Source organism: Arachis hypogaea, chromosome 15, assembly GCF_003086295.3.
Source record: "Arachis hypogaea cultivar Tifrunner chromosome 15, arahy.Tifrunner.gnm2.J5K5, whole genome shotgun sequence".
In the NCBI taxonomy this organism is placed as follows: Eukaryota; Viridiplantae; Streptophyta; class Magnoliopsida; order Fabales; family Fabaceae; genus Arachis; species Arachis hypogaea.
In genome coordinates, this window is record NC_092050.1 from 101,916,796 (window position 1) to 101,944,222 (window position 27,427).

A 27,427-nucleotide genomic window follows, 5' to 3' on the forward strand; every position below is an offset into this window, starting at 1 on the left:
AGATAGAGTTTTAGTAGAATGGAACACGTGTATACCTGAGGGGTGTTAGTGTGTTTATAGTAGAGTTTGCTTGACTACTTTTGTTGAAGTTGTTCCACTTTTATTGATGGGTAACCGTTCTCTTAATCTTGGGAGTTTGTTGGGGTCTATCTTTTGGGAAAGATAATGATAGTGGGAGAGATTTAGGAAGACATTCTTATTTGGATAAGTATAAGCTAGCCCCTTTCATAGTGTCCGACCTCTTTAAAAAGGTCAGATACGCGGTAGAGGCCACCCTCTTGAGTGGACCTTTCATCTTTATTGGGCTTGACTTTTATGCTTTGGGTCAGGGTATGAACACTAATATATTATGAACAAAAAATCAATGTCTTAAACTCAATGACACTAACACACACTCATCTTCAACATCTCCAAGCCAAGACCAAAAAAAAAAAAATGCCACAACTTGAAACTACTCGCCATGACCACCTGCAACTCCAACATCCTACCACCTGGGATGCTACCAGACATCGCAAAAGCTCCATGGCCGCAAACCAAGAACAAAGGACATCAACTAACGCCCTTCATATACCATCTAATTTAACCTACTTCAGCTTCTTCCTTCTTACACAGAGGATGATCATCACATCATCGGGTTCCACAACGACCACTGTTGACGGCAAAACCCCCACTCTACTCGAAAGATAACTACTATTCTTCTTCCTCTACTACATATAGACTGCATCGCCGAAGGTTAACTTGGGACCTAGCCATCTCTAGCTGTCGAGACAACCACCCATTCTCTCCACAAATTGATTCACTCTACTAATAATCATACCTCTAATACATCTTAATTTTTTCACACAATTTTTGCGGTAAAAGAAACATAGGTTATCGCATTTAATATGTTAATCAAACGTTACTGATACGCTCTCACAATTTAGGTGTCATCTTCCTATTGCGTAGTCAACGCGTAGCCATTTGTATCCACCAGTGGTATAGTCACCAGAGACGCAACCAAATTGGAACGGTTTATGTTGTTGCCATAATTCATTTGCAGTTAATGGCTTTTTTGGTGATTTTGGTGACTTTTACGTGGGTATAGCTATGAGAGAGTGAGACCTTTAATCTTTCCTATTGCCACAAGAAACTGCCGTGCAATCAGTTCCATCGACGCTTCTCTTCCAACGATGCTTCCCTCCGTCAACGCTTCTTTTCCATTGATAAATTATGTGTCACGAGTTTCTCCTACTCCATCGAGTTTAATCATGCAAGCTTTTCCTTTTCTGCCAAGCTTCATTGAATTTCTAAATCTGTATAAAAATTTGCATTCGCGACTTTTGATTACTAATGATAAATATGCCATGCTCTTTGATAACTATTACTAGTTTTTTCTCTTTAATTAGTATTGATTCTCCCTTGCTCAATTTATTTTTAGATAAAAAGATTAGAATTTGTTAGAAGAAATTGAGGTATGATCTTCAATGAATTTCTTCTAAACTTTAATTTTTTAAAATATGCCAATACACACATATATATTCGTATGGCATATTCGATAAAGAAGAATGATGTGAGTATTAGAATAAGGGGATGCTCCCATAAAGTTGCATAAAATGTCTTTTTGTAAAGACGCTTACGTGTCGTTATATTATTGGACGTTTTAATGAACTGATTTTTTAAAATTTTTTAACTAACCAGAATAAAACCGATTTGTTATAACAATAATGAATATTCTGAAAACTGGCCGAACTGGCCGGTCTAATCAGTTCAACCGAAATCGGCCTGAAAAATAGTCCGGTCCACTTTCCAAAACCCACCCCTTCCCCCTAACACCCACCCCACCCCCCAATTCATGAATTACTATCACTATCCCCCTGAAATCTGAACCCAAGGTCAAACTCACCCAACCAAAACCCTAAGTTCTCCCTGCAACGGTTCCGTTGCAGTGCTGTCGGCACCTCTACTTCCTCTCTTGTAGCTCGGCGTCCTCCTTCCCCCTGTCTCCGTCCTCCCTGGCTTCTCTCGAACTTGGAGCAGTTCGCCGCTGTGCCGCCACTCGTCGCTGTGTCGCCACTCGCTGTTGTCTCGCCGGTCACCGTCCATGTCTCCGTCGAAGGTTAGCGGCACTACTTTCACTTCTTCGGTTCTTCTCTTCCTTTTATGCCCTGTTCCTAATTTTTGAATGTGAAACTGTGAATGGATTAATGAAAAATCAAATAATTGATTTTGTGCTGTTGCTCTTTTTTTTAATTACTGAAATTTTTGTTGAAATTTTCTTGTTGCTACTAAAAATAGAAATCAAATCATTATTGAAATTTTTGTTTAGCTTTATTGATTTCAGGTTTAGTGTGATTAGGGACTACTTGTTACTATTTTTTAAAAATGGAAATCAAATCAAGTGTTGTTTGTTGCTGAAGGATAATTTTTGTTGCTGAATGCTGAATGCTGTTGGTAGTATTAATTTTGCGCTGTTATTAAATTTCTAGTTGTGCTGTTGCTGCTGTGGGTTCTGGGTTCTAGTTCTGGTGTGCTGTTGTGTGTTTTGTGGCTCTGCTATGTTGATCATCTTTCTCAATTGTCAATGTTCACTCTTCACTTGCATTGTATTGATCATCTTTCTCAATTGTCAATTTTCTTTATCAGAATTGAGAGGGAAAATGGCAATCTGAACCAGCAAAAGGATTTTCGCAGCATCAGCGTGTGCTCACAATTGCAGGAATAAGAAAACTAACTCTTTTTCTGCCCTTTAGTACCTCTTCATCTTTCCTTCTATTTATGCACTCGTTCATTGTATAGTAAGTCAACCTTTTGGATTACTGGCATATTTGAATTGGAGATTTAAGAGAGATAGTTGATTTCTTAATACTAAAAATTCACCTTTAGTTCTAATCTAATTGTTTTGTTTAATAGGAACTAATATAATCTCTTCATGGCTTTATCATTGTTGTTTTCTAAGTTATACTAGTTTCTTGTAAGAGAATTAATGCTAGCAAGTCTGGCCTTCCATTTTGCACAAATAGAAATAAGTAAATATGGCCATTTTATCAAAATTATAGTCACAATTAGGAAGTTTAATTTAATAATATATGATGCAGATACGCCTACGATACAGATATTTGAGTAGAAACAAAGTATTTGTACATTATAACATATGTTGCGGAATAGGATAATAACATTTAAGAGTATTGAGTATTGATATACTTGTTATCTCTCTTTGAAATGTTACTTTCTGTATTTACTGTTTTAATTTAGCTTTGCATTCTCTCAGGACTTCTTGGAACAACGTTTTAATAAGGAGGATATATATTTTAGGTAGGTTTGTTTGATTATTTTAAAAAGACAAATTTCAGTTAAATATATTTTTTCAGCATCATTTTTAAGAATCACCCTTCATTCACTAGTGATAAGATGAGAATTGGTGTCGATTTGGATTTTCTCTCAAAATAAGATCACTTTGTTGTAAGCATAGCCAAATCAACAACTAACTCTCAACATCAAATTTAAATTCTAAAGATGAGTCACAATATAAAACAAATATTATTAACCGAGAGTATTGAGTTCCCGGGTCGTCTTCCCTAGGAGTTGCAATTAAGTGTCATATTATTGGCTATGAAGGGAAATGAGGGTTGGATGATTGCAAGCAAGAGCAAGTACTATAAATGGCAAGAAATTAAGTGCAAGAAGGTAACTTAGCATGCAAGAAAGTAAATAGCAAGAAAGTAAATGAGCATGCAAGGAATGTAAATGGCAACTCTTTGCAAGAATTGGGGAATTTAGGGTTCCTATCCTAGTTATGGACTACAAATATGGCAATTATGTGGAATCAATCCAAATCAGTCAATCCTCCTTGAGAATTAGTCAAAAGGCGTAATTGATCTCAATCCATAAGTTCTAGTCAACTCACTAATTACTTAGTGAAAGACTAGCGTCAATGGAAACTAAACCAATTAACCATTCTCACACAATGTGGAATGGACATCCACAACTCAATTCCACCAAAACACCCAATTTTTTAACTAAGAGTGTGAAAATTAAACATGCAAGAAATTAAACATCAAAGCAATTAAATAAACATGCAAGGAATTAAAAGTCAAAGCAATTAAATGCAAGGAAAGAAAACTTAAAATGCAAGAAAACCTCTTGGCAAGCAATTGGGAGCTAATGTTACCTATCCTAGCCATTGACCACAAACACATGATGATTATGAAGAATTAATCCTACTTATTCAACCTTACATCGAAGATAAGTCAAATAGGCATAGTTAATTTCAATCCCTAAGTCCTATGTCAACACTAAGGGGTCACATAGAGTCAAGGGAGACAAAATCAACTAACTACTCTAATATATCAAACAAGAATGGACATCAATGACTCAAGGATCACCAAAGTCATCAATTTCAAGCCAAGAGTGGAGAGAAACTAAGCAAAAACTAAACCAAGCATTTTATCAAACACTTGGTGTGTATGAGAATAAAATAATATTAAATTATATTAAAGTAAAATCTAAAGCTACCAAAGCAAGAAAATAACAATAACAACTAAAGAAAGCAATAAATGACATGGGAACATAAATTTGCATTAAATGTAAATTAAAATAACAAGAGTTTCATAAAACATAAAAATGACAAAATAAAGGAAATAACAAGAGGAATGAAGAAGAAGAAAGAAGCAATAACAATAAATGACAAGGAAAAGTAAATAGAAACAAGAATTAAAAGTAGAAATTACAAGAAATTAAACTAACAAACCCTAATTCTAGAGAGAGGAGGGGGGCTTTTCTCTCTAGAGAACTACACTACATAATGCTAAACTAACCCTAATTTCTCCCCCCTTTCACATGGAGTGAGGCCTTCCTTCATATAGCACTCAATCAGCTTCAGAAAGTCCAAAAACTGGGCCCAGCGATTTGCAATAAATGAGTCACGCGCTAGGACCTGTGCGTACGCACAGGTGTGTGCGTACGCACACATGCTGATTTTCTTCTTGTGCATACGCACAGGTTGTTATGCGTATGCACACATGGTTTTGTGGCTCTTGTGTGTACGCATAGGGGGTTGTGTGCACGCACACTCCGATGTGTGCTTCTCCTTTGTTTTCTTCATGTTTTCTCCCTCTTGCATGCTTTTCTTCCACTCTTATCTTGCCAAATTAGCCTCTTAGACCGAAAATCACTCAACAAACATGTCATGGCATCGAATGGCATAAAAGTGGGATAAAAGAGATTAAATTAAGCACAAAATAGCATGTTTTCACAATTAGGCTCAATTTAGGGAGAGAACGCAAAAGTATGCTATTTGGATGAATAAATGTGGGTTTATGTGTGATGCCAGGGCATTTTGGCCAATTTTACTGACCTTTTCTTTACTGTTTTAGGGTAGTTTCATGCATTTTCTTAGTTAATAAGCAAGTTTTGGGTAGATAATCACTTACATCTTGATTCAAGAAAACATTATGAATTTCATGTGATTTTATGAGAATTATGCATGAATTGAATGACAAATTGGATAATGCATGTCTCATAACTTGGATTAGAGCTTTGATACACTTTATTTTCTTGATTTCAGGACAAAGGAAGCAAGGAAGAGCAACATTAGCAGCCACGTTAATCTAATTAATGTGACCACTAACGTGGAATAGGAATAAACTTGCAACGTTAATGAGAAAAGTGATTGCCAATAATGCCTTCGAAACCATGGTGGCCCACGTTAATTGCCACGTTAACTACATTAACGTGGTAGTTAACGTGGAGAGAAAGGGAGCTCCAGCGTTAGTGGTAAAAATGAATACCACTGACGCTCCAAATTGGCAATTAGTCACGTTAAGAGTCACTTTAACTTAGTTAACGTGAACTCTAACATGGAAAGGAAGACCATGCCAACGTTAGTGACACTCACCTTTGTCACTAACGTTGGACAAAGCCCAATTGGCCACGTTAAGAGTCACGATAACTACATTAACGTGAACTCTAACGTGGGAGGAGCAAGGAGTCGCCAACGTTAGTGACACTCACTTTTGTCACTAACGTTGGACCAAGCCACTATGAGCCACGTTGGCTGCCACGTTAATTACATCAACGTGGAAGCTAACGTGGAGGAAGGAATGATGAACCAACGTTAGTGACACCCACCTTTGTTACTAACATTGGAGATGGCTATCACCACAACGTTAGTGGCCACGTTAAGACAATTAACGTGAGGCACTAATGTGAGAAGGGGCGTTTGGAGCGTTAGTGACAAAGGTAAGTGTCACTAACGCTCTCGAGGCTAAGGCATGCCCACGTTAAGAGCCACGTTAGTTATACTAACGTGGACTCTAACGTGAAAAAAGGGGGCTAAGAGCAACGTTATTGGCAAAGGTAAACGCCAATAACGCTTGCGATGGACTAAGAGGCAACGTTAGTGGTCACGTTAGTGCCACTAACGTTGAAGTTAACGTGAACCATCTTGGGCTAGGAACGTTAGTGAAAAAGGTGATCGTCACTAACATTCTCGAACCCACATTTTCACTTAACGTTAACGCCACTAACGTCCTAGCTAAAGTCCATGCCTACTTCACACTTCCTCTGCAAGTAAAGCTGAGCCCACTGAAGATTCCAAACTGCTTCAAACTCAAGATCCAAAGGTCCATATTCAAAGACTTGAAGAGCCAACTAGAAGATCAGAAGAGTAGTATATATAGGAGTAGTTTTGAACTAGATTGGGAGCTTTTGGCATTGGGAGAACTACTCTTTGTATAATTTTACTTTCTCTGCAACTTCTAGTTTTACTTTCAGAATGTATTCTCCATCTTTGCTTTCCATTCCCAGAGCTATGAACAACTAAACCCCTTTCATTGGGTTAGGGAGCTATGTTGTAATTTGATGGATCAATAATAGTTTTCATTATTCTTCTTCTTTCTTTTCTCTTGATTTTACTAGAAAGCTTTCAATCTTCATCAAATTGGGTAGTTGTCTTGGAAAAGAAGCTATTCATACTTGGATCTCTTCGGAACCTTGGAAGAGGAATGAAGAAATTATGCTAGAAATGCTTTCTCATGTTGGACCAAATTAGGGTTTGGATGGATAGAGTGACATATAATCCTACCAACACTTTGATTTGGGAATACATGTGGTATAATCAGTGACCACTCTTCATCTCTTCTCATGAGCAATTAGACCAAGGAATTGGCTATTGATCAAGATTTGAGAGATTGAATTACCAAGGAATTGGAATTCAATCACTTAAGATTGCCAAGGAGATCAATAAATGCATTGATTGAGGAAGAGATGAAGATGAACTTGATCCGGAGAATACAACATCTCCTGAGTCCAATGAATTCCCCATTTCTAATCTTACCCATTCTCTTTACTTTCTGCCATTTACTTTTATGTTCATTTCCCCAAATCCCCATTTAAGATTCTGCAATTTAATTTCTGCCATTTACATTTTGCTCTTTAATTCCAGCATTTAAACTTTCTGTTATTTACTTTTCTGCCATTTAATTTTCTGCAATTCTCAAACCAAATTCGGCTTAGCTCAACTAAAACATTCCTCCAATTAAAATTGCTTGACCAATCAATCCCTGTGGGATTCAACCTCACTCTATTGTGAGTTTTTACTTGACGACAATTCGGTATACTTGTCGAGGGAGAATTATTGAGAAACAAGTTTCCGTGCATCAAGTTTATGGCGCTGTTGTCGGAGATTGATTTTGTATCAACAATGATTAAATTGGTGGATAACTAGATTGAGCAATTTTCTTTTGTTTGATTTAAATTCTATTTGAGTAATTTACTTTCAGTTTTAGTTATTTCCTTCCCTTTACCCCTATCCGTTAGTGGTGTTCTCGTAGTTGTTACAATTTAGTTCACTAACCCACTAACTGTTTGATATATTGCATCACTCACACTAACAACAATTTTTTTAACAAAGAATACTCTCTATCTTTCTTTTGCTTTGGCCTTGTTAGTTGTATGACAGGTAGAAGAAGTGGGGCTTCAACTTCCTTCGATTCCGAACCTGAGAGGACCTTCCTTAGACTAAGAAGGGAAGCAAGAGGAAAGAGAATTGTTGGTGCTGAGGAAGAGGAAGAGTACTTTGAACCAGACATGGATGAGAATATGGAGAACCATCATGAAGAAGAGGCTCACAACCATGGCAGAGAAGGTCCAGCAAATCATGCTGGGAAAGAGAGAAGAGTTCTGGGCTCTTACATCAATCCAAACCCAGGAAACTGTGGAAGTAGCATTCGAAAGCCAAGCATACATGCCAATAACTTCGAACTAAAGCCACAGCTCATCACCCTTGTTCAGAACAACTGTTCATTCGGAGGAAGTGTCCAAGAAGACCCCAATCAACATCTAACCACATTCCTGAGGATATGTGATACTGTGAAGTCTAACGGTGTTCATCCCGACACCTATAGACTGCTTTTGTTTCCCTTCTCACTCAAGAACAAAGCATCCAAATGGCTAGAATCCTTCCCGAAGGAGAGTTTAACATCCTGGGAAGATGTGGTGAACAAATTCTTGGCGAGATTCTATCCTCCTCAACGGATCAACAGGTTGAGAGCCGAGGTACAGACCTTCAGGCAACAAGATGGTGAGACTCTATATGAAGCATGTGAGAGGTTTAAGGATTTGACAAGAAGGTGCCCACCAGATATGTTCAATGAATGGGTGCAGTTACACATCTTCTATGAGGGTCTTTCTTACGAATTAAAGAAGGCAGTAGACCACTCATCTGGGGGATCTCTGAACAAGAAGAAGACCATTGAAGAAGCCATAGATGTCATTGAGATTGTAGCTGAGAATGACTACTTCTATGCTTCTAAAAGAGGCAACACTAGAGGAGTAATGGAGCTAAATAATGTGGATGCACTGCTGGCCCAGAACAAGTTGATTACCAAGCAGCTGGCTGACCTTACCAAGAAGATGGAGAGGAACGAAGTAGCAGCAATCACCACCTCATCAGCAACTCAAGAAGGAGTAAATGCAGAGGCAGAGGGTGATCAGGAACAAGCCAACTACATTGGAAACTCACCTAGGCAGACCCATGATCCATATTCCAAAACTTATAATCCTGGTTAGAGGAACCACCCAAACTTTGGGTGGGAAAATCAATAAGATCAAGGCCAAGATCAGAGACGCCACAACCCCAACAACAATGCAACTCACCAACATTCCACACAGAGATCATATCAGCACCCACCTAACAACACACCTCAACATCCATACCAAAGCCAAAATGGCCCTTCTCATCACTCTAACTCCAATTCATCAACATCTGAGGATAGACTCTCAAGGATTGAGACCTTACTTGAAGGCATATGTAAGGAACTCCAAGAGAACAAGGTGTTCAAGGAGGAGGTGGGAGCTAATCTCAAAAACCAGGGAGACACCATTCAGAGGCTAGAATTTCAAGTGGGATACCTCTCTGAGAAGATTCCCAAACCTACTGACAGCTTCCCAAGTGACACAGAGAAAAGCCCGAGAGGTGAAGCAACGAAAGTAAGATGGGAAGATTGCAAGATGGTCACTATAAGTAATAAGGGGATTGAGGAAGAGCTGAACAAACCATTAGAACAACCTGGAGGTACCTCAGCAAAGAAACAGGAAGAGGTTCACCAAGAAACCAAAATTACACAGAAGGAGATGCTGAAACTCTATGCACCTTTTCCCCAAAAACTCAAGGGTGGTGTAGAAAAGAGAATATACTCAAAATTACTTGATATGTTTGTATCTCTCCATGTGAACATACCATTCATCAAGGCTCTCCAACAAATGCCCTCATACATTAAGTGTATGACAGAGCTGCTGACCAGGAAAGGCTCACTCAAAGGAGGGCAAACAATAGTGATGAATAAGGAGTGCAGTGCTCTCATTCAACCAGAGTTGCCTACAAAAAGGAAGGACCCATGGAGTTTTCACATCCCCTATGCCATAGGAGAAACAATGTTTGACAAAGGACTCTGTGACCTGGGAGCAAGCATCAACTTAATGCCTTTATCCCTTATGAAGAAGCTGGAGATCAATGAGCTAATGCCCACAGACGTAGTCATCAGGCTGGCTGACAAAACTAAAAAACAAGCAGTAGGAGTGGTTGAAAATATGTTGGTGAAGGTTGGGAACTACTTCCTTCCCACAGACTTTGTCATATTGGAAATGGAAGAGAGTCACCTTCACCCAATCATATTGGGAAGACCATTCCTAGCTACAGCAGAGCGCTCATAGATGTGGAGCGAGGAGAGCTAATACTGAGGATACATGATGAACAACTCGCATTCAATGTCTTCAAACCCTCACAAGAAGCAGATCAGGAAAGCAAGGAACCAAGGGGAGAGCACGACAAAGCACTGGTGGAAGAAACAAGCATTGAAGCACAAGCTGTACACCTGGGAATCCCTTTGGTTGATGAACAAGACAGTCAGCAGTTGTCACAGAAAAAGGAAAACCAGGAGGAACCTAAACCACCAGAGTCATATGAGACCAGCAACAAAATTTCCTTGGAAAAAGAGGTCACAAAGAGCAGGGCAACATCAAAAGGAACAAAGAAGAAGGCACCAAGGAGGTGGAGGAACAAGAAGACCCCTACAGAGGACTTCTCTCCAGGGGATAAAGTGATCTCATCTTATTTCCCAGTTATCCCACCTCATCTCCCCACCATCCCATCTCAGCTACCTAAAGTTTTCACCATCAACAGGATTCTCTCCTTAGAACATGTGGAGATCCTTGATGAAGCCAATGGAGATAGATTTACTGCGAGGGGGAAGATTTGAAGCATTACCAACCACCCTGACAAAGTCAGAATGTCAAGCTAGTGACACTAAAGAAGCGCTTCATGGGAGGCAACCCATGTTTTATATGCTTTTAAGTAGTTAATAATGCAAGGTTCATGAATTCCAATTCAACTCTGACATATACTTGAATGAATCCTTTTATGCAACATATAGTGAAGAACAAGTTTGGTGTTCAAGGCACACTAAGAGGGCATGAATGCAATTCATATCATGTCACTCTTAGAACCTTGAACAAAACTTTGTACACCACATGGCCACAAACTAAGTTTGGTGTCACCAATGTTGCATACATGGACAATTCAATAGACAGTTGGTTTGCAGTCATGAATAGCACTTAGTTAGTTAGAAACAAAAACTTTAAAAAAAGTAGTTATCCCATTTTGTTTTAAATTTTGCCGCCACTTTCCACAATTTCATTAATCACATCCCTTTTGTTTTGTAGGAGAATTGATGGGACAATTGAAGGAGGAAGGGTTCGGCCACCACAAAAGGAGAGGACTATACACGTGTCTTCAAGGGAGATGCATTGGGAAATGTTGCCATGCAACATTGGAAGAATGACACGCTTGGAAATCGAACCAAACCCATCATAAAGTTGATGATCCTTGTGCTCATCCCATGCTAAACCCCATCCATTCATCATACACCCACTCCATCAATCCACACCTTTCATTCACTCACCACTTCCCTATATAAGTGGTTCTTATTTTATACTCCCTTTCACATTCTAATTTCCATCCTTTGTACTTCCCACTTTTGGCACCCAACTCCTCTTACCCCATCAAAAGCACTCTCACCTACTCCTTTAACTACACTCTATCCAAACCCAATCGAATTTCACCAGCAACTCATACTCCTCACCACCTTTACATACCAACTCCTATTGATGGCATCGTCAAGCTCTAAAAGAAGAAAGGGAAAGGAGCCTATGGAGCAACGCCCTTTTGATGAGAAGAAATTTAGAACCTTTCACCATGCATTACAATTCGGGTGGATGGTTGATAAGGAGATCATCTATGAGCTAGGCTTTCAAGTAAGAAAAACTGAGTGCCCCGAAATCACAGAGAAGGTGGAAAAGAGAAGATGGGAGCTCCTTACTGATCCAGTCATAAAAGTAAATGCAACTCTTGTAAGAGAGTTTTATGCAAATGCAGTCAGGTATGATAAGGCAGATGAATCCTATATAAGCTTCGTAAGAGGGGTGACCGTGGATTTCAGTCCTATGAGCATCATGAGGGCGTTAAAGCTAAGAACCATACCATTTGCAGAAGAAAGCTATCACTCCAAAATAGATGGCAGTCCCGATCATAACAAGATTGTGCAAGATATTTGTGTACAAGGGGCTGATTGGGTACGAGACCCTCAAGGGAAGCCCAAGTTCATCAAGAGAGGGGACCTCACTCCTGAAGCAAAGGGGTGGTTCGAAATTGTAAGGAGATCCATCTTCCCCACCGGGAATAACTCAGAGGTAAATCTTAAGAGAGCAACAATGGTGCAATGTATACTAAAAGGGGGAGAGATCAAGGTTCATGAACTCATAGCCCAAGGCATTAGGAAGATGGCTAAGAAAAGCGATTCTGGAGGAAGGTTGGGCTACCCCAGCACTATTTTCTGTCTGTGTGACAAGGCTGGGGTGGTGTTCGAGGATGAGAACCCTGAGTGGATAAAAGTGGGCATCCCAATTACTGTTCGACGGATGCATGCTGTTGCATCTCCCCTACCTCAAAGAAAGCAAAGAAAGAGGCCAGCCCAGCAAGTGGTAGAAGGACAAAACTTAGAGGAGCAAGCCCCTCTGGACATGCACCAACTACAGGAAGCCATTGATGGCTTATCTAGACAATACTTGGAAAATCAAGGGGCACAGAAAGAGCTTCAACTACAATTGATGGATCGTCAAGAAGAATCACTCTCTAGATGGACGAATCAACAAGGGGAGTGGCAAAAGCAATTAATGGAACAACAACTGGAACAAGGGAAACAATGGGGTGAATCCTTCCACAGGATAAAGCAAAGGCAGGATCAACAACAAGAAGCCATCCAAAAGCTAATCAACATCCAAGCACATCAAGGTGCACACATACATGAAATGCATCGGAAACAATTAGAACAGGCAGAACTCTTTGATGAATACAGAGCGTTCGCAGAGGTAGTTTACATGAACGAGACTGGACATCATGTAAACACTCAAGCCAGGCTAGGGTACTTAGTTGGACAACTGCCTATATTGCATCCGGGAATCACAAGATATGAAGAGGTGAAAGATGAATTAGCGCGAGAAGAAAGAGAGAGGGTAGAAAAGGGTCACGAATCAGTAAGGAAGGCACTTGAGGAGTGGAAGAAAGCCAGACTGGCACGGATACAAGGAAGCATAAGTGGACACAAAGAGGACAAACAAGAGGGAGAGCATGAGCACTCCCATGAGTAAAAGGTAGTGGAGTTCCCTCTTTGTTCCATCTTTTTCAAGTTTTAAATAAGGAAATTCATGTATGAAATAGAACATGCTTCCATGGTAATTTAGGATTTTAAATTCTGCCTTTAAGTTTACTGCTTAGGTCTATGCTAGCTGTGCCAAATTATCTGCTGCATTTTCACCTTGCTTACTTGTATGCTTGTCCTTTGAAGTCAAATAAAAAGAGATGTTATGAAAGACCAGAGTGATGTTCAATTTGTGGATTAAATTTCTTAAGCTTGTGGTGTAGTAATTACTTAGCTAAGTTGGTTCACCAACAAGGTAGGAAGGCAACTATCTGTCCTGAATCATATGCTTGAAACACACCCCATGAGACTAGCTACATAACAAGATCCTAATTAGAAAAAGAGAAAGAAAAATGAAAGTTGAGAAATAAAGAAAAAGAATAAGAAATAAGGCTAGGCACCAAGGGTTGAACCTTAAGGCATGTGTTTGTGGTGCTCCTGTGCAAAGGATATACTTGGATGAATAAGCTCTCAGGGGTGCCTTATCACTTGGTAACTTGGGTTAACTAACCCGGGATTATCAGCTGAAAGTCCACTATCAAGAGTAACCTTTGCTACAGAACACTTAGTAACCCAAAGAGGTATTGGACACCAAGGCCTCAAGTAAGAAAATAACAAACCATGTGCCTGTGGTGTGTATGTATGGGGGAAAGAGACTTGAGGGAGTAAGTCCTTAGGGGTGTCTTAACACCCAGCACCTTGGACCAACTAGTTCGGGAGTGCTGGCTGAAAGCTTATCTTAAAGAGTCGCCCCCTTACAAAGCACCTAGCCTAAAGAACACAATCAAACCCTGAAAAGAAAAAGGGATCAATAAATAAAAGTCTCACAGCGTGCAATCAAGTGAGTATTCCAGGGCATGGTAAAGGTCTGAAAGCCAATAAAGGAATGAACCTAAGTTGCTATGTATGAAACCCCATAAAACCAAGGACATGACTTCCACAATAATGATTCATTTCTCTTGTCATTTCATTCATCATTCTTATGTTTCAGTACTTGCTTAGGGACAAGCAAGCTTTAAGTTTGGTGTTGTGATGTCAGGGTATTTTGGCCAGTTTTACTGACCTTTTCTTTACTGTTTTAGGGTAGTTTCATGCATTTTCTTAGTTAATAAGCAAGTTTTGGGTAGATAATCACGTACATCTTGATTCAAGCAAACATTGTGAATTTCATGTGATTTTATGAGAATTATGCATGAATTGAATGACAAATTGGATAATGCATGTCTCATAACTTGGATTAGAGCTTTGATGCACTTTATTTGCTTGATTTCAGGACAAAGGAAGCAAGGAAGAGCCACATTAGTAGCCACGTTAATCTAATTAACGTGACCACTAACGTGGAATGGGAATAAACTTGCAACGTTAATGAGAAAAGTGATTGCCAATAACGCCTTCGAAACCATCGTGGCCCACGTTAATTGCCACGTTAACTACATTAACGTGGTAGTTAACGTGGAGAGAAAGGGAGCTCCAGCGTTAGTGGTAAAAGTGAATACCACTAACGCTCCAAATTGGCAATTAGTCACGTTAAGAGTCACGTTAACTTAGTTAACGTGAACTCTAACATGGAAAGGAAGACCATGCCAACGTTAGTGACACTCACCTTTGTCACTAACGTTGGACTAAGCCCAATTGGCCACGTTAAGAGTCACATTAACTACATTAACGTGAACTCTAACGTGGGAGGAGCAAGGAGTCGCCAACGTTAGTGACACTCTGATGCGAGTAACTTTTGCGTGGTCTAGAAATTGCGGATAAATCCTCGTTGCAAGTATAGTTTCTAAACCTTCAAAAGTCCTTTCATACAAACATTTTGGTTGTCACAAGTAACAAACCCCTTTGAAATTGATAACCGAGTATTCAAACCTCGGGTCATCTTCTCAAGGAATTGCAGGGAGGTATGTTCTTATTATTGGTTAGGAAGATTGTAAATTGGGGGTTTTGGAAGTAAGGAAGCAGTATGTTGCACAAAAAGAATAAAATAAAATAATAATAATAAAATAAACTCTTGGCAAGGTATGAAGACTGGAAGTCCTATCCTGGTTATCCTTATCAATTGTGATGAGAATTGGATTTTTCTCCCAATTTGTTAACCTCTAACTATGAAGGTAAGTTAAGTGGATGAATTAATTTTTATTCCTCAGGTCCTAGTCTTTCTTTGGGAAAGACTAGAGTTATTGGAACTTGAATTAATGAAATGAAGAAATCCAATTTTCAATCCATAATGAGTTTGATAACTTAAGTGTCTCCAATGACTCAACCAAAGCCAAAAGGGAAAAATGTCTACTTGAATGAAAATAATTTGGATACACAAAGGGCAGTAATAAATTAAAGAGAGCAATCATAAGTCTGAAAATACCTCAAATTATATTAAATAAAGAAATCAATTCTAACATGGAGTTCATAAATTAAATTGAGAAAGTAAATAAAAATAAAGAACCTGGGATTGAGAGTCACTCCTAAAACTAAGAGAAATTCTAAATCCTAATCCTAAGAGAGAGGAGAGAACCTCTCTCTCTAAAAACTACATCTACTCCTAAAATTGTGAATGTGTGTGCCTCTCCATGAATGGATGTATTCCCCCACTTTATAGCCTCTAATCTGTGTTTTCTAGGCCGCAAACTGGGTAAAAAACAATCCAGAATTCGCTGGTTTCAAATTTTGCCACGTTGGATTTCCGTCACTGCGACGCGGCCGCATGGATCACGCGGTCGCATGGATCACGCGGTCGCGTCGCCTAACGTCAGGGGAACTATAGCATATTATATACAAAATTTAGTATACCAATGCAAACATCGTGAGGTCTTTTCAAGGTTGTAATGGGGCTGAGGTAAAGGTAAGGATATATGTATGGCCAAGTGAGCTATAATATGAATCTTTAATTAACCTAAGCTCTCACCTAATATACATATACTCTATATACTTTTAAATTCATGCCTAGCTACCCATAATTCCCACTTTTGTATAATTCCCATACTCATGTACCAATTTTTCTTTAATTTTTATCACATGTGCATTGATCTTTTATTAAACTTAATATTGGGGTAATTTTGTCCCCTTATTTATTTATCTATATATATATTTTTTTTTTCTTTTTCTCTTTTTCTCTTTTTTTTTTGAATCATAAAAGCAAACATAACTTATTAATGCACATGGATTCTTCATTATTTTTCTATTTTGGTTTTTCATGAGTAGGTTCCCAAATTCCTAATATTCAAATAAATTAGAAACATGTTACATTCCCTTATCAACCCATGTTCCCACAATTTTCCCACACTTAATTGATGCACAATCTCTAACTTAAGCTAACCAAAGATTCAATTTGGGATAATTAATTTGTTTTTCTGCTTAAGGTTAGTAACGTGGTTATAGAACAAGAGGGGATTAAAAGCTCAAGGGGCTAACAAAGGTGATGTAAAAGGTAGGCTTATTTGGGATAAGTGAGCTAATAACAAATAATGGCTTCAATCATATGCAAGCATGTAAATATACTAAATAATGGACATATAGAATGGAACAAAGCAAAGATTGCAATTATAGAGAAGAAAACACACAAGAATAAAAATTTTATGGTTAAATAATGTAACCATATAAATAAGCTCAAATCTCACAGGTTGTGTGTTCTTTGGTTCAAAAACCATGTTCCAAATACAACTTCCAAACAAGTTTAACACAAGAAATTTTTTTTTTCAATTTAAATTAGTGAAATATTATAAAAATTTCTTGAAAAAGAAAATATTACTTCAACCAAGTAGTAACTAAATGCATAAAATCAAATAAACATGCAATCAAATATGCAGATGCAACAATGAACAAATAAAGAAAATAAGATTATTGGTGTTGAAAAGAAAGTACTAACCCACGGAGATCGGTATCGACCTCCCCACACTTAAAGATTGCACCATCCTCGGTGCATGCTGAGATTTGCAGGTGGATGGGTTGTTTCAACTGTTGCTTTTCTCTAAGGATTGTGCAGATGGACTTGTTTGTCTCCCCATGTAAAATGTCTTCCGCTTCCCTTCTGGGTGGCCATCCTGAAAGAAAAAGGGAAGAAGAGTAACCTAGAAATAGAGATAAGAAAATAAAAGAAGTATGGGTGGGTTAATGCCAAATGATAAGGGTCTCATTTACATGGAAGCTTCAACATGTAAGTGAGAAAACAATAGAAGCCATGGCATACCAATGGTGCAAAATTTGCAACAATGGGGAAGAGAGTGGGTAATGAAAGACAATGTGAGTTCATGTCAATGCAAAAGGAATATCGGTATTATAAAAATTAGTATTGATTTAAATAATATTACCCAATCCGAATAAAACAAGTCACTAAGCACCAAGAAAATACCAGAAAAGATGTAACAGTTAAATAAGAATATTTGAACACCAATAATAACTTTAGAAAAATAAAATATGCAATGAATGAAAGTATGCAAAAAAATAAATAAAATAAAATGAAAGTGAAAAAGAATGAGAAGTAGAAAAAGAAAGTGAAAAAGGAGAGAGAAGGAAAAAATTAGGATTAGAAGAGAAAAGATAAGAAAATTGGCACTAATCTGGATAGGTTGTGCGACGCTGGCGACGCGGTCGCATGGTGCGCAATAAGGTCAGGCGACGCGGACGCGTAAGGTACGCGATCACGTGACTCGATTTGTGCTAATGGCACGAGTGCAGCCTCGCGGTCGCACAACTCTCTGTTCGAAACTCTTTTTGCCAAAATTCTGGGTGACGCAATTGCGTGGTTGACGCGGTCGCGGGGGTGGCCATCTTTTGAAAACGACGCGAACGCGTGGGGCACGCGTTCGTGTGGGAGGGCTTGGGCTGCCAGCACGAGTCCAGCCTAACTCCAGCACAATCTTTTGGCCATGCACCCTTTTTACGCCGATTTCAGGCCACGCGGCCGCGTGGGTGACGCGGTCGCGTGGGAGGCCATTATTCCCATATGACGCGGTCGCGTGGGGTGATTTGTGCCATTGGCACGCCTCCAGCGCTGCTCCTACGAAACTCTCTGTTCATATTAATATTGTCTCCCATATCCTTGCAACGCGAATGCGTCGCTGATGCGGTCGCGTCGCGTGCTCGCTTTTTTTTTTTTGTAATCTGAAAAATGCAGAATGCAGTGTTAATATGAATGTGATGCAAAACTCCAGGTTCAATATAACAAAATAAAATAAATAAAAGTAAATAAAAATGAAAAAGGACGATCATACCATGGTGGGTTGTCTCCTACCTAGCACTTTTAGTTAAAGTCCTTAAGTTGGACATTTGATGAGCTTCCTGTTATGGTGGCTTATGCTTGAACTCATCCAAGAATCTCCACCAGTGTTTGTGATTCTAGTAACCTCCGGGGTCCCAAACTAGGCGCAGAAAGCCTTCAAGTAAGTTAAAGCAAGTGACAAGGCCCCAAGAGTGGTGATTGGTAGAATGGATTCCGGGGTCCCAGATCTTGCTTTTGCACTCGTCTTTTGGTTGAGCAATATTGTTCCCTCTGGGTGGCAAGCAGTCTGAATTCTCACGTAAGCGGCCAAACAACTTCCTAGACCCATTCAGTTGAGCTTTACACCAACCTTTACATTTAAACTTTGAGCACACAACCATGTTGAACCTTGCTTGACAATTCTTATCACTGGCCATCTTCCTCTTACTCTTAATGCCACAAAGAGCTCTAAGTTGACCATCCGTCTCCAGTAGCCCATATTCAAGTGGGATTAGAAAGCTATGGGATATGAATTTTACCCACTTGAATGTTGTGAAGGATGATGGGAACTTAGGGGGAGGGGTTTCCAATAACTTTGGTAAGGTGATTTCAAGCTCCACTCCCTTGTGCTCTATGACAACTTCCACCTCTTTGCAAGCTTCTTCAATTTTAACCTCTTCCTCTTGGCAGCTGATGAGATATTTTGATGAGAAACGAATCTCTCACAAAACATCACAAAACTAACCGGCAAGTGCACCGGGTCGTATCAAGTAATAAAAACTCACGGGAGTGAGGTCGATCCCACAGGGATTGAAGGATTGAGCAATTTTAGTTTAGTGGTTGATTTAGTCAAGCGAATCAAGATTTGGTTGGGTGATTTGTGAATTGCAGAATGTAAATTGCATGAAATTAAAGAGAGCGGGAAAGTAAATTGCTGAAACTTAAAGAACAAGAAATTAAATGGCAGAAACTTAAAGTGCAAGAAATGTAAATTGCGGAATCTTAAAGTGCAAGGAATATAAATTGCTTGAAATGGAAAGGGAATTGGGATGTGGATTTGCAGAATTTAAACAAAGAAAAACTAAATTGCATCAAACAGAAGAGGGAAGGGGAATTGGGATTGAACCGGAAACAAAACAGTAATGTAAATGAACATTAAAAGTAAGAAACAGAGAATTGAAATGGGAAATTGAGATCTCAGGGCCCAGAGACTAGAAAACCAAGTCTAGATCTCAATGCCGTCCTAGATCCAACAAGAACAATAGCAAGGAAATTGTAAATTGCAAAGAAAAGAGATGAAGATCAAGTAACAGGAAATGAAATTCAATTAACAGTAAAGTAAAGAAACAGAGAGATCCAAAATTGAGATTGAAACAGAATTTCTTCAATTCTCCAATCCAAGATCCAAGACAAAAGTAAAATGAAATTAAAAGCAATGGAAACAAAGAAATTCAAGTTCACTCCGTAACAAAAGCTTCCCAAAAACTATTCTGAAAATTCTAAAAGAAAAGCTCCCCAATAACTTGAATTCTATCCTATTTATACACTTTCCAAAATGATCTTCAAGCCTTGAGTTGGGCCTTTGTTCTTGGTGGAATTGGGTTGAAAGAGGCCTTGGTTGATTGCTCTTGAAGATTGAAGAAGAACCGAATTGAACCAATTGAACCGGTTTTTGAAGTTAGCCAAAGTTAGTCTCAACGTTAGGGTCAAAGTTAGGGGTCTAACTTTGACCCTAACTTTTCATATCAGCAAGCTAAATTCCCTGGTTTGGACGTTGGTGCCAACGTTAGGGGTCTAACTTTGACCCTAACGTTGGCAATGCTTGGTGCTAGTGGTGCCAACGTTAGCCTCCAAGTTAGGGGGCTAACGTTGGCGCAAACGTTGGCCTTCCTCCTTTGTGATTCAAGTGCCAACGTTAGCCTCCAAGTTAGGGGGCTAACGTTGGCGCAAACGTTGGCCTTCCCTCTTTGTATTTTAAGTGCCAACGTTAGCCTCCAAGTTAGGGGGCTAACGTTGGCGCAAACGTTGGTGCCCAGGGGAGAAACTCTCAAGTTCCAACGTTAGCCTCCAAGTTAGGGGGCTAACGTTGGAGCTAACGTTGGCCACTTCCAGGGAGTGATTTACATGCCCAACGTTAGCCTCCAAGTTAGGGGGCTAACGTTGGGGCTAACTTCATGCAACCCGGTTCAATTTTCACTTATTCTATTGTCCTCTCTTCACTCCTAGCCATTCCTCTTTGCTTCACCCTTTCTCCAAGCCTTCTTCACCTATCATTGATCAACCAAACTAATCAAAGCTTTGCTCAAAATCATGAGGTATTCAATCTTCCACAATATGCAACAAATATAGCACAAAACCTCATGAAATGGCATGAATTCACATATGGTTGGTTCAATTAAGGGAAACATGAAAATCTACTCAATTAGCTTGCTTGTAGCTCAAGAAAGTGCATAATTCTAATGAAAACTAAAGAAAAAGACTAGCTAAAATGGGCTAAGATGACTTGTCATCACAACACCAAACTTAAAGCTTGCTTGTCCCCAAGCAAGAAATGAATTATTGAGAAGAAAGAATGAAATGGAAGAGAATGTTCATGCTAGCAGAGTATTATTGACAGTTCATGGGGTTTTGTGTGGAAAAGCAAATACTCACTTCTTATTGACTCCTAGGCCCAGAAAGTCTCCTACAAGCTTCAAGTGACATAATGCTATGACCTCTCATTATTCCTTTATCCTTGGCTTTTACTTTATTCAAAAGCTTTAATTGAGTGTCATGTGTAGCAAGTTCATTTTCTTTTCTTTCTACTTGACACATTATTCACCATAGACACTTGGCTCACATTCCTTCTTGAAACATTGATGCCCAGCACCTCTTTGGGCTACTAAATGCTTTGTAGTTAGGTTGCTCTTGATAGTGGATTTTCAGCTGATGATCCCGGGTTAGTTAACCCAAGTCATCAAGTGTTGAGGCACTCCTAAGAGCTTACTAATCCAAGCAGATCCTAGTACAAAAACATCACAGGCATATATTTCAGAGTTCAAGCTATTGGTGTCCAGCTTTGTTTCTTTTTGTTTTTCTTTTGTTTTGCCACTTTTTGGCTTTCTTTGTTCTTTCTTTCTTTTTGTTTTTCTTTCTAACCAAGGAATCTTATTCAATTGAGATTCATAGACAGTAGGCCACTCTCTACTTAGAAGGAGATATCCTAGCTCTTTATTCACTAAAAGTGAGTTATTATACAATCACACACATACCACCACTTACTTTTATTCCACTTCTAACTAACAGAGACTATTATTCTTCACATTCAAACTGTTCTTTTATTGAATTAAAAGATGCAGGGGATAACACATGCTTTTTGTTAAGTGAAAATGAACACACAAGCCAACACATAAACTAGCCTATTTGTTTTAAAAGAAACAAACATAAATGATGCATAGATGACTACACTAACAGTTACTATTAAAATGGGCATATTCATACTTCCAATTTTAGAGCAATTCAATGCTGATGGAGTTAAGTGTTAATACAACCTCTTGGTGGTTTCTTCTTCCTTTCAGCTGATGGTGTATAGTCCTCCCAAGAGAGTGATTGAATTCCTGCAGTGTTCATGGAAGTTGCTTGTTTCTCAAGCCCTTAGAAGACTGGTTAGTGTGCAGGACTTTCTTGTAGGCGTTTGAACTTACTTTGGTATGTGAACACCAAACTTAGTCCCTTGCCATGTTTCTTATGCATAACTCTATGAGAAAGCCTAAGTCTTTGCTAAAGATAATAAAACAAAAAAAAATAGAAACAGAGAATGATTAAATGATTTATCAGATTGCTTGGAGCTAGTAATCCTTTTATGTGGAAAGTGAGAATGTGCTTGTAAGTAGGATTTTGGTGGAACACCAAACTTAGAATCCTTTATTCTCCCTTAATTTGTTTTGGTGTGAAACACCAAACTTAGCTCCTTGCAATACATTCCAATCATTTAACCTTTTTATTGAAATAACTATGAAAAGAAAACTACCTCAGGTTGGGTTGCCTCCCAACAAGCGCTCTTTTATTGTCACTAGCTTGACACCTTTCAATTCTTTTTAAGAGGGCTGTAGGTGCTGAACCTCTTTTTCCTTACCCCATTGTCCTCCTAAGTACAACTTTGCTCTGTGACCATTTACAGTGAATTGATTCTTTGTTGCCTCATCGAGCAGTTCAATATTCCCATAGGGAAAAATCTTTGTCACTAAGTATGGGCCAGTCCATTTAGACTTCAGTTTGCCAGGGAAGATTTTAAGCCTCGAATTATACAGGAGCACTTGCTGCCCTGGCTTGAATTCCTTCTTTGTGATCTTGTTGTCATGCCACTTCTTAGCTTTCTCCTTGTATATCTTCGCATTTTCATAGGCTTCCAGTCTGAATTCATCCAGTTCATTTAGTTGTAACAACCTTTTTTCTCCTGCAGCTTGGGGATCAAGGTTGAGAAGTTTAGTGGCCCAGAAAGCTCTGTGTTCAAGCTCTACAGGGAGATGGCAAGATTTGCCATACAATAGCTGGAAGGGTGACTTGCCAATAGGAGTTTTGAAAGCTGTCCTATACGCCCACAATGCATCATCTAGTTTTCTAGCCCAATCTTTCCTTGTGATTCCCACTGTTTTCTCTAGAATCTTCTTTAATTCTCTATTTGCAAGTTCAGCTTGGCCATTAGTCTGAGGATGGTAAGGTGTGGCTACTTTGTGAATTACTCCATACTTGTGGAGGAGTTTCTCCATTTGTTTGTTGCAAAAGTGACTACCACCATCACTAATAAGACCTTTGGGTACTCCAAACCTAGTGAAGATGTGCTTTTTGAGGAATTGGAGGACGATCTGTGCATCACAAGTGGTTGTGGCTATGGCTTCTACCCATTTTGAGACATATTCCACTGCTACCAGGATGTATCTAAAAGAATAGGAAGGAGGAAAAGGCCCCATGAAATCAATTCCCCATAGATCGAATAATTCTAATTCTAAGATAAAATTTTGAGGCATCTCATTCCTTCTTGTTAATCCTCCTGTTTTCTGGCATTCATTACATTGGTGTACATATTCTCTGGCATCCTTGAATATAGTTGGCCAATAGAAGCCACTCTGCAGTATTTTTGCGGCTGTTTTTTCTGGGCCAAAGTGTCCACCATAAGCTGAACCATGACAATGCCACAAAATGTCCCTCACTTCACTTTCGGGAATACACCTCCTGATTACTCCATCAGAGCATCTCTTGAATAAGAAGGGTTCATCCCATGAAAATTTCCTTGCTTCTTTGATCAACTTCTTCACTTGTTGCTTAGAGAATTCTTGGGGTATCTTCCTTCCCACTTTGTAATTTGCTATGTCAGCAAACCAAGGTGCTTGCTGGATTTGCAGGAGGTACTCATCTGGGAAGTTTTCATTTATGGGCTGGGATGCTTTCTGATTTGTTTCTTGTGGTAACCTCGACAGATGATCAGCGACCTGATTTTCAGTGCCCTTCCTATCTTTTATCTCTATGTCAAATTCTTGTAGGAGCAGTATCCATCTGATGAGTCTTGGTTTAGCATCCTGCTTTGACATCAAATACTTAAGTGCAGCATGATCAGTGTAGACTACAACCTTGGATCCTACTAGATATGATCTAAACTTATCAAATGCATAGACTACAGCTAGCAATTCCTTTTCTGTTGTGGTGTAATTTCTTTGGGTCTCATTCAACACTTTACTTGCATAATATATGACATGATGCAAATTTCCCTTTTTCTGCCCAAGTACAGCACCAATTGCAAGATCGCTTGCATCACACATGAGTTCAAAAGGTAATTCCCAATCTGGAGGTGTGATGATTGGTGCTGTTGTGAGTCTATTTTTTAAAGTTTCAAAGGCATGCTTGCAGTTTTCATAAAAAACAAAAGGGTTATCAAGCATTAACAGATTACTCAAAGGTTTGGCTATTTTTGAAAAGTCCTTGATAAACCTTCTATAAAATCCGGCATGCCCCAAGAAACTTCTAACAGATTTCACATTAATTGGTGGAGGGAGTTTTTCTATAATCTCAACCTTTGCCTTATCAACCTCTATCCCCTTTTTTGAAACTTTATGGCCAAGAACAATCCCTTCGGGTACCATGAAATGGCATTTCTCCCAGTTTAAAACCAAATTGGTTTCTTGGCACCGTTTCAAGACAAGGGTTAAATGGTTTAGGCAAGCATTGAAATTATCACCAAAAACAGAGAAGTCATCCATGAAAACTTCTAAAAATTTTTCGACCATATCAGAGAAAATGGAGAGCATACACCTTTGAAATGTGGCAGGGGCATTGCAGAGCCCAAAGGGCATCCTCCGATATGCAAAAACTCCAAATGGACATGTAAAGGCAGTTTTTTCTTGGTCCTTGGGATCCACCACGATTTGATTATACCCAGAATATCCGTCCAAAAAGCAGTAATAGGCATGGCCGGCTAACCTTTCCAGCATCTGATCAATGAATGGGAGAGGGAAATGATCCTTCCTGGTGGCATCATTCAATCTTCTATAGTCTATGCACATTCTCCACCCAGTCACTGTTCTAGTAGGGATCAACTCATTCTTTTCATTAGTGATGACCGTCATCCCTCCCTTCTTTGGTACAACTTGAACCGGGCTTACCCATGGGCTGTCAGATATTGGGAAAATTATCCCTGCATTCCACAACTTCATTACTTCCTTCTGGACAACTTCCTTCATTGTGGGGTTTAATCTTCTTTGCGGTTGAACCACTGGTTTGGAATTATCTTCTAAGAGGATCTTATGCATACATACTGCAGGGCTGATTCCCTTCAGGTCATCAATGGTCCACCCTAAAGCATCTTTGTGAGCTCTGAGTACATCAAGAAGTTCTCCTTCTTCCTTCTTTGTCAGGGACGAATTAATGATTACTGGGAAGCTCTCCGATGTGCCAAGGAATGCATATTTGAGATGGGTGGGTAAAGGTTTCATTTCTTGTCTTTGTACATCTTCCTTCTTATCTTGCCTTTTCATCTTGCTCAGTAGAGGTCTTAGCCACTTGTTCCTCTGTTGCCCCTTGATTTCCTTCTTGCTCTTGGAAATTTTCTTCCACTGTTTCTTCCACCAAACTGTCTATCATATCCACTCTCATGTAATCTTCTTGCTCAGGAGCGTTTTGCATTGATTTGAACACATTTATGATCATTTGTTCATTATGGACCCTGAAGGTCATTTCTCCTTTTTCTACATCAATAATGGCCCTTGCTGTATGTAGGAATGGCCTTCCCAGAATGATTGAATCGTTTCCTTCTTCTTCGGTGTCCAAAATCACAAAATCTGCTGGGAAAATAAACTCCCCAATCTTCACCAACAGATTCTCCACAATTCCATTAGGTGTCTTGATTGATCTGTCAGCCATGACTAGTGACATCCTGGTGGGTTTAAGTTCTTCTATTGCAAGTTTTCTCATCATTGAGAGAGGCATTAAATTGATGCTGGCACCCAGGTCACAGAGAGCCTTGTTAAGAATTATCTTGCCAATAGTGCATGAGACTACAAAGCTTCCCGGATCCTTAAGTTTTGGTGGAATACCCCGTTGAATTACAGCACTGCATTCCTCGGTGAGTAGTATGGTTTCCCTTTCAAGCCAACTTCTTTTCTTGTTGATAAGATCCTTCAGAAACTTGGAGTATAGAGGCATTTGTTCAAGTGCTTCAGCCAAGGGAATGTTGATTTCCAGCTTCTTAAAAATCTCAAGGAATTTGTGAAAATGCTTGTCTTTAATCTCTTTGTTAAACCTCTGAGGGTAAGGCAGTGGAGGTGTGATACTTTTTCCTATTTGCTGCTGCCCCTGAGCTACTTCCTTTGAGCTATGTGGCTAGTTGTTTTTCTCTTTGAGTTTCTCAGTGTCTTTGTTTGGCATCACATCTTGCTCCTTGTCCTCATCTACCTTTGTTTGATTCTCATCCTCTGTTGGTTCTTTGATGTTCTTTGCTTGCTTCCTTGTAGTGTCATTGTTGTTTGTCAATGCTCTTCCACTTCTTAATTGTATTGCCTTGTATTCTTCCTTGGGATTTGGAATTGTGTCACTGGGCAGTGAGTTTGAAGGTCTCTCAACAGATACTTGCTTGGAGAGTTGCCCCATCTGTCTCTCTAGGCTCTTTATAGAGGCTTCCTGATTCTTGGCTACCATTTCTTGGTGTTTCAACATTTTGTCTATCATGGCTTCCAAGTGAGTGAGTCTTTGGGCTTCAGGTGATACTTGAGGTGGGTTATGAGATGTAGGTGGTGGATAGTAGGCATTTTGGTTGGTGGATTGGTTATTAGATTGGTATTGGTTGATGTTGGGGTAGTTGTTTTGAGGTTTTCTGAAGGAGTTTTGGTTAGTCTGCTGCTGGTTGTGATTTTGGTTGTTTCTTGGGTTGTGTTGGTTTGAGTTTCTCTGCCATGGTTGTTGGTTTTGGGTATGGTTATCTCCCCATCTGAGGTTCGGGTGGTTCTTCCAGGATGGATTGTATGTGTCACCATACACTTCATTTGGTCCTTGGTTGTGCATATACTGAACTTGCTCTTGTTGTTGTTCTTCTTGAGTTTCTTCACTCTGTCCCCATGTGGTTGATGGTTGGCTAGTGTTGACTGCTGCAACTTGGAGACTATCAATCCTCTTGGCCATTTGCTCAAATTGTTGTTGAATTTGCTGCTGCATTATCTTGTTTTGAGCTAGGATTGAATCCACTCCTTCTAGTTCCATTACTCCTCTTCTTTGTGATGGTTGGCGGCTTCTTTGATGAGCAAAGAAATATTGGTTGTTGGCCACCATATCCACAAGATTCTGAGCTTCCTCCGCAGTTTTCATTAGTTGTAGTGAACCTCCAGCAGAATGATCTAATGCCTCCTGAGATTTCAATGTCAGGCCTTCATAGAAATTTTGCAGCACGTCCCATTCATTGAACATCTCTGGAGGACACTTTCTGATTAAGGCTTTGTACCTCTCCCATGCTTCATACAAGGATTCAGCATCTAATTGTGTGAAT

General features: G+C 39.4%; 1 non-coding gene across 1 annotated transcript; it reads right to left on the reverse strand.

Annotated features, from left to right (window-relative positions):
* Positions 1-8,517: 8,517 nt before the first annotated feature.
* On the reverse strand, positions 8,518-8,624 carry LOC112753260 (small nucleolar RNA R71). Its single transcript, XR_003177653.1, has one exon. It is a non-coding gene; the product is annotated as a small nucleolar RNA R71 (small nucleolar RNA).
* Between the last annotated feature and the right edge of the window lie 18,803 nt (positions 8,625-27,427).